We start from the raw sequence: 14,420 nt of genomic DNA, 5'->3' as shown, positions 1-14,420 counted from the left end.
ACCATCACCGGGCACATGAACGGTGTTCATTTGAACCTTAACGCGAGTTTTTTCTTCTTTTTAACTCTGTGAATCGGAATTTGGGACTATCAAGTATTAAACAGTAATTAAAACAGAGTCAGCTTGCTTCGCACGGGGTTTATATAGTATTAGGGACAGAACCTGCCTCTAACCCAAGCATGGTGTTAGGCTTGCCTCCGTGTATAAGTACGCCGATGGGAAATGAGTCTTTCCATCTGGTCTGTGCGTTGTGTTGGGAAATGGGTCTGGGGGATGGAGAGGGGATTTTGTCTGTTCAGTTGGATGCCCAAATAGGAGATGTGAGCTACTATAGATTCCAGCCTTCCTTCTCCATGTAATCCTAAGGCTATTTTTTTTTTTTTTTTGGTATCTATGCTTATGTTCATGAGTCTAAACACATGAAATGGGCCAGATTGGTAGACATCGAAAGACGGCAGATTAAAAATAAGAGGTGTCAATTTTAATTTGCTTCCCTAGGCTTCCTGAAGTGTCACAGCTCAGGTTCCCTAGAAGCAGAGCCCTAGACAGGGATCCCTGTGCGGGTGTGTTATTGAGGGCGTGCTGTCAGAGGGACCTGCAGGGATGCGATGGGGCGGGAGAAGGAAGGGGAGCTGAGCAAGGATTCTAGGGCCAGTTGTCTCCCGCAGAGAATTCTGGAGCATGAATTGCACCACAGAGGAAATCCTGCCTTGAGGTAAGGGGGCCAGCTCTTGGTCCCCCCTCATTATCCACTAACTTCATCGGGGGATGTGTAGCCTGCCAGGTGAGGGGGGCTCCAACGGTGAGGGCATTTCTCACTACAAGCAGCCGACACCCCTGGCGATGCGGGGTGAGTGCACCAGTGTGGTAAAGGGGATCTGGGCAGGACCCCAGCCCCATCTCCTATGGAGGTTTTCTGCGGGCTCTTTAAGATTACATGATAATATTTACCTAGCAGAAAGGTATGCTGCGAGACCCTGTTATTATGCTTTCCAGGTGTTCTCTGGGAAGAGGTAAGTGGAGGTTTGAACTAGCCCCAAACAAGTGAAATGTACAATACCTCCTAGCCTTGGCTGGAGCTGAAGCATAATTACAGGATAGAAGAGAGGGGTTTTTTTAGCCATTTGGCAAAAAACGGAGCAATCCTTAAATTCTCCTGTTGCTGGGAGATTATGCGTAAGAAGAAATCCAAATCAGATCTTTTGCCCAAAGCAAAACAAGAGGTGCTTCCTATGAGCTTCCCCACCCCTACAATGTGGTGTTCAGACATCAGTGTTATAGGTTTCTTGGTTTCTTGTTCTTCTACAAAATCCTTGGTGTGTTTTTATTTTTCCTTTGAGTAGGCAACTTGCCCAATTAACCTCTCCTCAAAGAGATCTCTTTTTACCTTCTCACCTCATTACTTCAGGTGGAATAGAATCAAGCTGCCTTGTGCCAAGAAATCCTCTTTAACCTGAGTTAACCGATAGCAGAAATAAGGGGGAAAAAACGCCAACTCTCTTCTTTTTTGATTCCCGTTTTGGAAGAAACTCTTACTTTTGGAAGAGGTCTGCACAAGGTCAGCTAATGGGGTTATGTTTTAAGGTATGATCTGTGATACTTTCCAGAAAGATTTACATCGAGGCTCCAACTTCCCATACCTCCAGATTTTTTAAGTACTTAGTGGGATGTTTGGTTAGTTATCAGATTTCCCACGTTTGATTTCCTGGAAGAAGCTGACTGTCCAGAGCGATGGTTCATGATGGGAATCAAAGTTCGGAATTGTCCATGTTTCAGAGTTGCTGGGCACATTTAAGATAGTTGACTTGTGAAGGGCAGCCTTGGACGCTGGCCTCAGCGCGGTATTGAGATCAGGCACATCCAAATGCTGACGGGTGCCTGAGCCCTTCCACTCAGTGAGATCTGCCTCTGGGATCTGGAGATCCAGGGGAACCAGAGGAGGAAAGAGATGTGCAATGCTGAAAAAAGAAACTGATTCTCTCCGATTCTCTCTCTGTCCTTTATCAACCCACAACTTTCCCCACTGTTGTTAATCATTATTAATCTTGACTCTCATGCCAAACACAAGAATGAAGAAAAAGTGTAGCAACCCAAGTGTGAAACACTCTGTCTCTGGCAGTTCCGATGTGTGCTTACCAATGAGATATGGGGGTGCTGGTTTCCATGCCCGGGCACCAAGGCAACAGGAAGCCCGTGGATGTGCGTACAGGTAACTCCCCATCCCATAAGGGCTGATGACTGCACCTCTCTCCTCATCCAATCCTCCCTCGTCACAGCTGTCCATTGGCCATTCTGCTGTTTGTTAATTCCTCGATTATAAGATGGGGAGACATGGAAAGAGAAAATGATGTTGGACAGCATTCCTTGTTAGCCATTTTTTAAAAGAAGTTCTAGGTAAAGCTAAGGGTTGAAACTGATAACTAGCAAGTTTCTGGATCATTGGCTCTTGACCTCATTTTTCAAAAACTCTTACAATGGAAAATTTCAAACGATACAAGAACAGAGAATGTACCCATGATCGAGTTTAAATAATTATCAATTCATGACCAATTCATGTTTCATCCATCCCTTCCTTTTGTTCTTCTTCCCCGTAGATTATTTTGAAGCAAATCCTAGACATCATTTGAAGAACTGGTTTGAGAACGCCTTTTTAAAAAATTATCCTAAGAACTTAGACTCAGCTGCTTCAATTAGGATCATCTTCCCAAAAGTAAAGGAGAAAACCATCCACCAGGGTATCCCATGTGGCCAGGCAGAGAAATCAATCTACTTAGCAGCCGGGATGATTGGATCATCTGGTCCTGCTCACCAATGCCTTGACCCTACCCTTCCTTCCACCCTTGTCTGTGCCCTCCTAGGAGCACCTCCATTGAATCAGTCCTTCAGTTGGAGCTTTACTGTAAATGCTAAACAGCAGTTCTTCTGCCTGTTTAACCTTAGAGTCTAGAAAATTCAACCTAAGTGTAAAGAAGTCTGTGCGTCCCCTTTGAGATAGCCTGTGGCATTCTTAATGCCATTCTACCTGACAAATGAGATGGGGAGAAGGTCCGCCCAGACCCATGAGAACAGAAGGACTGAATGCTTAAGAGACTAACGCAATCTTGGTGTTTCGATTTCCTTTCCCAGCACAACCCTAGGTTCTGCTGGGAGCAGATAACCAGCTAATATGATCATTTGTAGATGAAAATATATGAGGCATGATATCATAACCAGATCCCAAAGTTTAATGGAATAAAAAGAAGATCTACATCTTCTGACATGGGCCATCACCCAGCCAGATGCTGGATAAGATCGAAATAGGAAAATGGAACCCTAGAGTAAGAATCAGATAGCTCCTGGCAGGTGAATTGGACATGCTCGATGTTGTGTAACACCATGAACTTCAAACAATGGCTGCCAAGAACCCTCTCTTGGTTATTTGTTCTCTCTCTTCCCCATTAATAATTCAGCGTCCATGGGGCTATAAGATTACAGGCCTATAAGAAAAACTTCTCACACCTGGCTTGCTCTATTCCAAAAGCAAGGAAGTATTTACCTGAATTGTTTTTTTCTCCATTACTAGACAAAAAGCAGAAGTGGGAAAATCAGAAAGGTAGAGTCATATCATGCTGTGCCGACCAACATTTAATTTGCCCAATTTTCAGAATTTGAAATGCGGGCTATTTTTCTGTGATTTAGATAATGGCACTTACAGTGTTTACTAAAAGATATATGTACTTGGAAGTGTTCAATATAGAATTTTCCTGTGTGATTGTTTGGATGCCTGTCCTTAAATATTTATGAGTCAGTAATAGAAATTGCACAAATTTGTCAGAGCGTGATGTGCTGCTTCAATTTGTGCAATTTCCCCTTTTCAATTTTTAGAAGACATAAGAGAACAATGCTCCATTACCTTAAGAAGTAAAAGATTACACATAAAGAACACTGGATTAGATGGAAGCAATTAAGAAAATAAACAGGAAACAGAGCAAATTAAATTGGTGATTTTTGAGTAGCTCTCCCTATAGTCTCTTTACCCTTTATATTTTCTAACTTTAAAATTAAAGGCACAGAATTTTGTTTCTAAAAAATGGAAATTGCTACTAATTTCATGGAATCCCTCCAGTTAGGACATTCAGTGTTTTTTTGGTGAAGTCAAAGCTGCTTGTTGGGCCATTGAAAAGTTTATAAAGCGCCTTTGCTCAAGACACTGCCATCTACTGGAATACTGTCATAATAAATATGTAAATCTTTGTTGTCTGTGATGTTAAGTACCCACCCCCTCCACCCACCCAGTAAGGTACCTTTGTGCAGTGCACAGCCTGCACCACTGTATGTAGCTGCCCTGACACAAGTGTTGACTGGAGAGTTTGTCACTGGCAGTCCATCCTTCTCAACTTATCTTTGAGTTTTCATTTTTCAAAGAAGTTAAAACTCATCCTTTAAACAGTGGATCTTTTTTTTTTTTTTTTTAGATACATATAGCCTCAAACTACTTTGTGCATTGCTCTCATTTGAGTTTTCTTCCTTCTTATCGCACCAAACCTTCCTCAGTACTTTTCTCTATTTCTATACACCATTGTCCTGTAGGTATCACGCTCTGCCATTTTTCCTCCCACCCATGACCTCTACGTTGAACGGTTATAGTTGAGACACTGTGCTTCCAGAACTCTTTAATACGGTGTCACTGTGAAGAGTTTAAATCTTCTTTCCAAGGATCTGAAGAGGGCTGTGCCTTTCTTTTCTTCATTTCCACGGGTTCTCCCACCTTTATTTCTACTGGCTTACAACTGTGTTCCATCTGTTTGCGCAGCTCAGAACAGTCAGGAACGAGGTATAAATGTGTAAGCCTCTGTAAGTAGACAGATCATGCACAGGTGACATGTGACATGTGGCTCAGATGCCAGCTTCTTCTAATCTGGGATTTTCTCTCAAGGGTGTCTCCATGGTTGTTACTAGAAATATCTCCAATATTCCAGGGTTGACCTCTGTTTAGGGGGGAAGGCCCTGGTGGATGACGCAGCAGGCCAGGGCCCATCCACATTTCACTGGGGTTACCTTCAACTTCCACGGGACAAAGGGTCTCGCATCGCTGCAGAGAAAACTGAGTTCATCTGTGCTCTGCTTGCCTCGGCAGAAGCCCATTGTCCTTGTTTATGTATAAAGTCAGATTCCTGCGGGAGATCCAGGTCCCTCCACGGGCTGACATTTCACGGCTCCTGACGTGCAGGTTCACTTCCGCGGCTGCGCCTGGCTCCGGCTCCCCAAGGTCTGGCCTCCCGGCCGCAGCCGCCCTCGACAAGGCCTGGCATTGTGCGCCTTGTCCTGAGAAGTTTCCTGGCTCCGCGGTGGATGAATGCTCGAGCCGCAGCAACAGGAATTGTTCCTTGAAAACGTGGTGTTAGGTTGTACGGATTGGCCCGACTCTAGGACAGCCCTAAATAGAAGGCATCTGTACTTTTTCAGAGAAGAAAATTTAAAAACATTACCAAAATGAATTCTCCCTAAAATGTTCTACTTTTCTTCTACAGTATTTTAAACAGCCTTTTTCTTCCGTGGCTCTCAGCCTTCTGCAACTGAAGTTGACTGATATGAATGGGATCAGAATTTAGATACAGTTGCCCCTGCCTGTGTCTTTTACAACTGCCTTCAATTATATCATCCCTCAGACTACTCTTTAAAAGACTAAGAGTCTCTTTAAAAATAAAGGATCCTGAACTGTAAATCTTAATCATTTGTTTTAAGTTTAAAAAATAACTTTTATTTTCAGAGAATATAGGAGAACATAAAGAAGAAAAAATACCCACTTATAATCAATCCTGCTACCTAGAAGCAACGACTGCTAAGTTGGTGGTGTGTATCCTGGCTGAATTTTTATCTGTTTAGAGATGTATACTTTCCCATCAAAACTGGATCCTACTATATATACAGTTTTATAATCTTCTCTTCTACCTAGTAATATATTAAGAATTTCTTTCCATGTCAGTAAACATAACCCAATATTATTCTTTTAATATTTGCATGTCATAATTTATTTAATACTTCTCTTATTCTTGGATATCAAGGGTTTGGTTTGGTTTGGTTTTCCCAAGTTCTTGCTAATTCTGGGATAAATTGACTCGAGAAAGCATTCACAGGTTTCAGGCTTTTGCTATGAATTGTCTAATTGACTTTCAAAAAGGTTGAATCTACAATTTTACCGAAAGCTAATGAGAGAATATTTTAAAGGTCTCTGTGCTTTATCATTAAAAAAATTTTTTTTTACCGATTGGGAGGTTAAAAAGTATATCTTATAGTTAAAACCTTTTCATTTATTGATTCCTGGTGATATCAAGCATTTTGTTCATGAAGAGACATTTTTATTTGTTCTTTTGTATTTCTTTTATTGTCACTTATTATTCTGTCTGGTGGTTTGTCTGGGTTGAACTTTTTGTTTGATTGTTGATATTGATTTTTTTATTATTTTATTTAATATTTTTTTATTTATTATATTTATTTAAAGCAAAATGAAAGGAATAATGCAATAAACCACCATATCCCCACCACCCAGATTGAACAAATGTTTGCTACACTTATTTCACCAATCTTTTCTTCCTTATATTTTAGATCACATCCCTGACATGACATTCACTCCCACATTCTTTAATATATATATCTCTTAAAAAATAAGGACATTTTCTGCAATACCATTGTACACCTTACAAATTAACAACACATTCGATTGGTTTTTAACTGCTAAGAAGGTTCTAGCTGATCAGCACCAACCAAGTGTACAGCCTTGTCAATGAGGAGGAGAAGAAAGCACATCTTGGCTTTCTTATGACCTCCAAAAATTAAAGAAAATCTGGTGCCTATACATGTAGCCGAATGATGGAGTGACCTTGCTTCTCCATCTGCCCACAAGCCCCATTTAGAAACCCACTGAATCTGCAATGCCAAGTCTCAATTTGTAGATAAATGCCCTGGCTGAAGCTTGCCAGTGTATAACGATTCATTCAAGCTTTCCTCACTACAGTCCTTCTTTCTTTGAAAATGTGTGTGCCCAACGTGATGGATGACTGGGTTTCCAGGCCTAGCCCACTGGGGTCATAAGAGGGCTTCTCTGTTGTGTCCCTTTTAAGCTTGAATAGGGAACTTGCTGTTTCACATCCTCAGGGCTGTCCTCAGGTCAGGGACTCGCAGTTGTTCTTAATCTCAAGCACTCTGCCCCACCGCCACATCCCCTGAGCTGCCACCCAGGGTTCTTTTATTAAAATAAGTAAGTAAATAAAATCATTCAAGAGTAGGGGTCCTCGGGAGGGACAGTATACATGAGCGCCATTAAAGCTGTGTTTTCTTTCATTATAGATTACCTTTTTAACTGACTGCAAGAAAGTTAACAGGGAAACTGGCACCGACTTTTATATCTAAAATGTTGATATCTGGGCCCATTTCAGAAGAAGCAGCTACCCGGTCTCATCCAAAATGAAATGAGGGCCCAAGCGGGCAGGTAGGATGACCACCTGCTGTCTGCAGTGACATACAAAGATGGCTATACTGGAGCAAAAGGACCTTACCCGGGTTGCAAAGAGAGCTCAAAAATCCTTTTCCAAAAATCGGTAGAACTAAGCAGTTAATAGATTTCAAATACAATGATTTATCAATATGTTTCAAAACATACAGATATGTAAATATATACAAAAGAAATATTGAGCATCCATTATTCTATTATAAATTATTAGCAAATACCCAAGGACAGTAACATTTGAGAAAAAAATAAGCGCTACCTAAAGAAAATTGCATTAATCATGAAAATTAACTTGAAATAATGTTATTTGATCTTTTTAAAAAATGGAATATCTAAAAATAAAGTGTGGCAATGTGTTTGTTGTTCAATTGTGAGCGTATTTTCATGCAAGCTAGTACAGCTTCTCAGAAAGTTTCTTCTGACCTTAAAGTACTTGAAGAAATTTTGAGAAGATAGTTATAACTAATCCAGATATTTCCCCTGTTCCTTATTTTCGAATAATCCTATCTGGATATGTTTGAAAAGCTTTAAAAAAAAAAGGAAACCGCAACCCTTTGTGTTCTGTGTCAATGACTATAACCTGTTATTGTTAGCAAGGTGTAGTTTTGTTCAAGGACAATGTTTCCGGTTTGTTCTCATTTCCTTTGGTTGCAAGATGTATACCGGGAGATCCCATGTGGAAGTTACCTGTATCCATTTCAATCTGCAACGTTCGTATTCCATGTAGTCAGAAAGTCTTGGGACTAGAGTGAGATTTATTCTTGGAAGAATGTAGTCCGTCGCCTGTCTCTGCTTGAGGCTTTTGGAGGCATAGAGGATTGTTTTCTTGACTAGCGCCTCCTGCTCATTTCAAAATGTTAACGCAGTGTGTCACTCCTGGGTCTAAGTGATTCAGAGGTCAGAGTTTTAAAAATATCAGTACAATGGTGGTTGATAAATGTATGGAATTTCAGTTCTTAAAAAAATTAACCTGATACATCCATACAGAAAAGAAGTATTTCAGTGTCCTGACTTGAGAGCTGGGGCTAAGTAGAGATTGAGGCAGCCCTGTTACCAGGACGGACAGATGGCCATCTGGTGAGGTGGCCCAGGGGCTGGGGTCTGCTGGGAGGCAGGTAGCAGCTGCAGAGGGAAAACATTGGCTTCCACAGAACTTTCCCACCCCAGAAGGGGGCTCTGGCTCTCCTTCCGCAATATATAGCTTCTCCGAAATATCTAAGTCAGATAATTTGGTCTTAAAATTTCCTTAAAATAAAACAAAATGAAATAAAAATTAACCAACATTCTTTTGGACATATTTAATCAGCTCTTAGAAAACAATCCAGAAGCCCTGTTATGTTATATGATACATAGCTGAATAAATAATTAAGTACTTTTACTTGAAAAAACACCATCTTTTTTATTGATTAAAGAAAATTTTGTCTATGTGCGGATGGAAGTCAGAATATCACTTCAGGATGATTTGCCCGAAACGCTTACATTTAATAGAATTTCATTCTACCCTGAAATATGTAGATCTTTCTAGAGTCTGAGGACAAATTCATTGCAGAGCAAAGTCTTTTTTTCTTATTTAATCTTTCTTTTCTATTTGCCATCCCCAAGTTCAGTCCTAAAAGTTATTGTCTTTTAGAAGGAAAAAAAATGACTTCTTCTCTGGTGTTCCTTTTAAATTATAGTGCCACTACTAAGCATAAAGTATTTTTTCTTAACTTTCTCTTACATACTATATCCACCTTATTCTTTTCCTTTTTTGTTTTGTTCTGCTTTGCTATTGCCATCAAAGCAAGAATTCCCGTAACGTGTTGGTTTCAGTGGTGGCACCCCGGGGGGGATGGTTTGTAAGTACATGGGCCTTCTGTTTTGCACGAAGCCGAACTCCCTGTCGGCACTCAGATGTTAAAGGTGGAAATATTTGTGCCGCAGTCAGCAGTTAGCAAAACGTATCCCTATTTAGAGCCATAATCTTTTATGGACTCTTTTATTATTTATTGTAAATCTTTTCTTTCTGCAGCCCTGAGCTGTTGACCTCACAGCCCGTGCCATCTAATGCCTGGAATTGTCCAGTCACCGTGACACCAGTGCCCCTTCCTATTTTAACCCTTAGATTTTCCGCAGGAGAAAAATCAAAATACGCATTCATTGTCCGTTTCATTTTTATTCAGAAAAGAAACTCGAATAAATAAACGTTTTGTCTTTTCCAAGTAACAAAAGGCAGGAAAAGTAATGGGGGCGTTTAGCAGTTCTAAGTCTACACCAACATCTTCCAGATGCTGTGTCTGAGTATTTATCGAGTATTTATACGAGTTAGCTAGTGTTCAGGTGGCCTGTCATTGTGCAGGACCAAAGAGGAGCCACTGTGGTAGGTGGTGATTTTGTTAAATGAGAATAAGTGACAGTCCCTTCCGCCATTAGCTATTAGTCAACCTGCTTCTCTACCAACTTTTTACCAAAAAATGTGAACTAGAAATAAATCATTTTCTGGACGGATTTTGCGTTTTCCACTTCCTAAGCTCTCTTTCCGGTGGAGGGGCTTTTTCACACTAAAATGACTAAATTGGGTCAGGAAGCATGAACCACGCGGCATTTGCTAGCTTGCTCCTTTTTTCCTGGAAGAATTGGTAACTATCTAAGCAGTTGAAGGACGGTAAACACACGCTTCAGAGTCTAGTACATCGTAAAACCTGCAGTTCATTGACTCTTTTCCTCCCTGAAAAGTGCAGACCCGGTTCATCCTGTATCGGGTACCTCCGGGGCCTCCCCTCTCTGCCCGCCACCCTCTCCCGTCACCCACAGTCCCTGTGGCCTGAACGAGGGGCCGGTTTGTTCACCACAGAGCTGGACGTCCTCTGAGAGCAGATGGGCTTCTGCACTTTACAGACCCTGTGAGGCACAGGAAAAGAAAATGGGCCTAAGGATGACCATCTCTACATTCTGAGAATGACCTTGCTTGGTGCTAAGTTATAAGTACAGCATCTTCTGTTCTCAGAACACAGGCAGAAAGTTAAAGATAACCAAATCATTTTTCACATGTTCTATTTCTCAATTGACAAAGCCTTTCTTTGGTGACCTAGGATCCTGCGTACTGAAACAGTACTCCCACCCCCCTTCCCTCCCTTCTTCCACTGTCTCTTCCTTTTGTTCTGTCAGTTCCAAGAAGGATCCATGACTTTGTATTGTCCATGCGTTCCCTAGATGTTAAGAGACCAAGCAAAAGGCAGTGTAGCTTAGTTTAATGGGCAAGGGTGCAAAATGCGATGCCAACATGGCTGGGTTCAAATCCTGTCTCAGCCCACGGGCATGGACAACTACTTAACTTCTCTGTACCTGAGTCTCTTCATCTGTAAAATATGGATGATAATAGTAATCGTCGACACCCTATAGAGGGTCCTTGTGAGGATTCAATGAAGTTAATATACACAAAGCCCTTTAGAGCAGTGCCAGATACTTAGTAAGCAATACACGTGTTAGTTGCCATTTTTATTGAGCATGTACGATGTACTAGGAACTTTAACATGAAATATCTTATTTAACCCTTTACAGCTCCCCTATAAAGATGGTATTTTAAAAGCTCTTTTCCAATGATGAAACAGGCTAGGGAGGTTGTTGACAAAGATCACTTCACCATCAAGTGGCCAATATGGAATTCAGACTCAGATCCTTCTGATTCCAAACTCAGTGCTAAACCACTGCACTCTCACTTCCCAGCGTGAATGGATCCGAATGCGGAGCATTGCAGCGGGGTGTCTGGTCTGAGACATGCTCTGTTAACGTAGTATCTTCTCTTTATAGATAAGACCTTACACCAGTCTTAAGCTGCCTTGACTTGTCAAAGTTTCTCCATTGACTCTTTGCCCCTAACATTGCCAGTCCTTTTGTGCTTTTCTAGTATCCAGCCTCATCCCCTTCTAATTCTCCACTTCTTCAGGAGAAATCTTTTCTTTTCTATACAGGATAAAGCTGGCCTCCAGGGTAGAAAATTATTTGCAATGTTGTTTCCCTCAGCGATTGCCTCCGTTTCTTCTGAGCGGCTAGATGGTAATAGGGCTTCACTCCGCATGTGCGTGAAAATCTGTTGAAGAGAACACGTGACGACGCAGAGCTAGCAAAACCTAGAATGCGCCTCCCAGCACGTAGCGTGGCCGCCTCTGCCTGCTTCACCTGGAAACCTTCGGGTTGGTTGGAAACGTACCTGTGGTCTTTACCTGCCCTGTTTCTTAAGCTATTTTTCAATCTGCCTGTGTCGCTGCCGCTTTGCAGTGTTGGCCACCAGAGTCACCACGTCCCATATGGACTGCTGCTCTGGCCGCCTGCCTTGGGTTCTCCAACCCACCGGGCGGAGCTTCCTGAAACTGCAATCATACTGCGTCCCCGCCTTACTGAACACACCGCCGGGCTTTCCAGGACTGTTAGGACAAAGCCGGGATCCCTGCACTCGGTGTGCCCACCCTGCCCGGCGCTCCAGCTTCACCCCGCTCCGCAGACTGGCTGTGATCTCTCACTGTGCAGGGGACACTTCCCCCAGCCACCGGGAACACTGACAACCCTGCTGTCCATTGAGGTCGCAGCTCAGCTGTGGCTTCCGCAGGAGACCCGCTCCTGGCCGGGCCCGCACTGCCACCCCGCGCCCCTCCCTTCCACAGCGTTAGTCTAGTCGTGGTAGCCACGCAGGTCTTTGAGCCCTCTTAACAGTTGCAGCCGTAGCCAGTTTCGCTGATGTTATATTCCCAGTGCCTGGCCTGCCCAGGCACTCACTAAATTGCAGTTACTGCAAAACTGAGGGAAAGAGGGCAGTGCACACCTTTCTCTGTGGCAAGAAGGGTGATATTCCTAGATACCTTAGGGGGCCTCTCTAGGGGATCTGGGTGTCCCTAAAGGAAGTCTCCACATTTCAGACCAAACAGTTCCATGAGCTTCCTGAACTCTCAGATTCTAGTGTCATTCCAGGGTAACCGAAGGCCCATTGCCTGACGTTTACCCTGTGCCCTTGGGCCAGCCGGTGGTGGTTCCCATCTGAACTGTCCAATCAAACACGAGCATGTCATTGTCACCTTGTATAGATGCTTCAGAGCTGAGGAGGTGGGATTCGAGAAATCTCACACTCTGGGTCTGACCAACAGTCCTCCAAGGGCTCTACCTCCTTAGAAGTTCTTTGATTCTAAACAGTTTCCTTTGTGGAAGAGTTAGAAATTAACCGAATCTCTCCAGCGGTCAACGGACCCTTCAGTATCAGAGTGACCTTTTCTTCATGCATCTTATGCAAGGAAACTCTAATCTTTTTGTCGACTTGTGAGGAAAGGTTGATTAATTTATGCTCCCTTTTGAGCTAGGCAGAGATACAGATAAAAACGCTAATTGAGCACTTACTATTTGCCAGACACTGTGAAAAGCACATTCCATGAACCATCTTACTCAGTCCTCCTAGAGTAGGTATAGATGCTATTAACGTCCCATTTTATAGACAAGAAACGAAGGCTCAGAAAAGTTAAGCGATTTGTGCAAGGTCACACAGCCGTAAGTGGTGGAGCTGGAGTTTGGACCTAGAACTGCCCACTCTCAAGTGCACTCTCTTAGCCTCCATGCTGCCTTGCTTTATCCTTTCACAAGTTTTGTATCACTTGCAGGTTTTGAGTTGTTTGGCACAAAACAACGTCTCCCCACTCCCCATCACTGACTAGCCTATAGCCAGTTCACTTTTTAAGCCTATTTAAATTGTTTTATGTTTAAGATACAAATAAAAAGCATGCCACACATTTTCAGAACGCTAATGGAAAACTGATGAATTCATAAAAGTGCTAACAAAAGATCAAGATAAAAAAAAATTAATTACATGGGACTGAGTGAACTGATGAGGATGATTATAATTTTTGTGACTTTCTGTTTGAATTAAAAAAAAAAATCCCACAAGGACTTAGAGGCAAAAAATATACAAATCAATTTTCCCTGCAAAGTAAAGGAGCTGTTACAGTGGAGGATTACTGGACTGAATGTCAATATTATGACATAGTATGAGTGTGTTTCATGTTTGGTAATTGCAATCATTGTTGCTTTTGTTGTGGTCATCCATTTACAATGCTTGGTGTCAGCTTATTTATCTCTTGTAAAAATAAAATACAGTGTGTGTGTGAAAAAAAAAAAGAGAGATAAAACAGTCTGAGGAAAGGGTAATGATTAAAATTTTATTATCAGAAACAATACAAAAAAAAAAGAAAAGCATGCCACACAAAGTTGCATCAAATCTAGCCTGAGAGTCATGTGAAACTATACTGTTAACTGTGTGTTTTATTTTTAAAAGATGGATATGTCTTCCATTTTTATCTTAATCTTTCCTTTTTAATATTTAATAACAGTAAGCCGTAGCCTTTTGGCATGTTTGGAAAAGCAGCACCAGTCATAGGAGTCCTAGGCTTGCGTGACCCCAGATCTGTTCCTTCCCCTGATCTGCAGTTTTGCAGGAGCCGATCCGGCAGGCTGTACATCTCTGACTTCCGGGAAGGTTCAGCCAATCAGAGCCTTTGATGTGGTGGGGGTGGGGCTTAAGAAAGAGGCGGGGTATTTCCCTCCCTCCCTCCTTGCCCTCCCTGTCTGCCTCCTGCTGCGGCTGCACCTCTGTGGTCCCAGCTCCCTGCTGGGCAGGCTCACCTTGCCTCCAGCTTCCACCAGGTGACCTCAGTTCCCTGGGCTCCATTTACCTCTGCCTTTTGTCTCTCCAGCCTCAGCGTGCTGGTGGCTTCCTGCTAGCTCTGGGCTGCGCTGCTGGCGCCTATGAACCTTCCATCACCTGTGCACCGAGTGAAATTTGCTCTGTTGTACAGTGATAGGGCTTCCCGTGCTCCATGTTGGACTCTGTTGTGTATTCCAGTATTCTCACACGTGATCGCAATATAGTTTACTTTAGAGGCATGGGAGATGGAGCCTATGACTGGGTTAAAATCCT

At 42.5% G+C, this 14,420-nt stretch overlaps 1 protein-coding gene across 4 annotated transcripts in view; it reads left to right on the top strand.

Annotated features, from left to right (window-relative positions):
- The window catches only part of ZNF827 (zinc finger protein 827), a 195,195-nt gene that overhangs the window by 118,107 nt on the left and 62,668 nt on the right, over positions 1-14,420 (top strand). The window lies entirely within an intron of this gene.

Source organism: Balaenoptera borealis (genome assembly GCF_965194805.1).
Source record: "Balaenoptera borealis genome assembly, chromosome: 4".
NCBI classification, from domain to species: domain Eukaryota; kingdom Metazoa; phylum Chordata; class Mammalia; order Artiodactyla; family Balaenopteridae; genus Balaenoptera; species Balaenoptera borealis.
The sequence above is the reverse complement of the archived record's forward strand: the minus strand, read 5'-3'. Positions and strand labels throughout refer to the sequence as shown.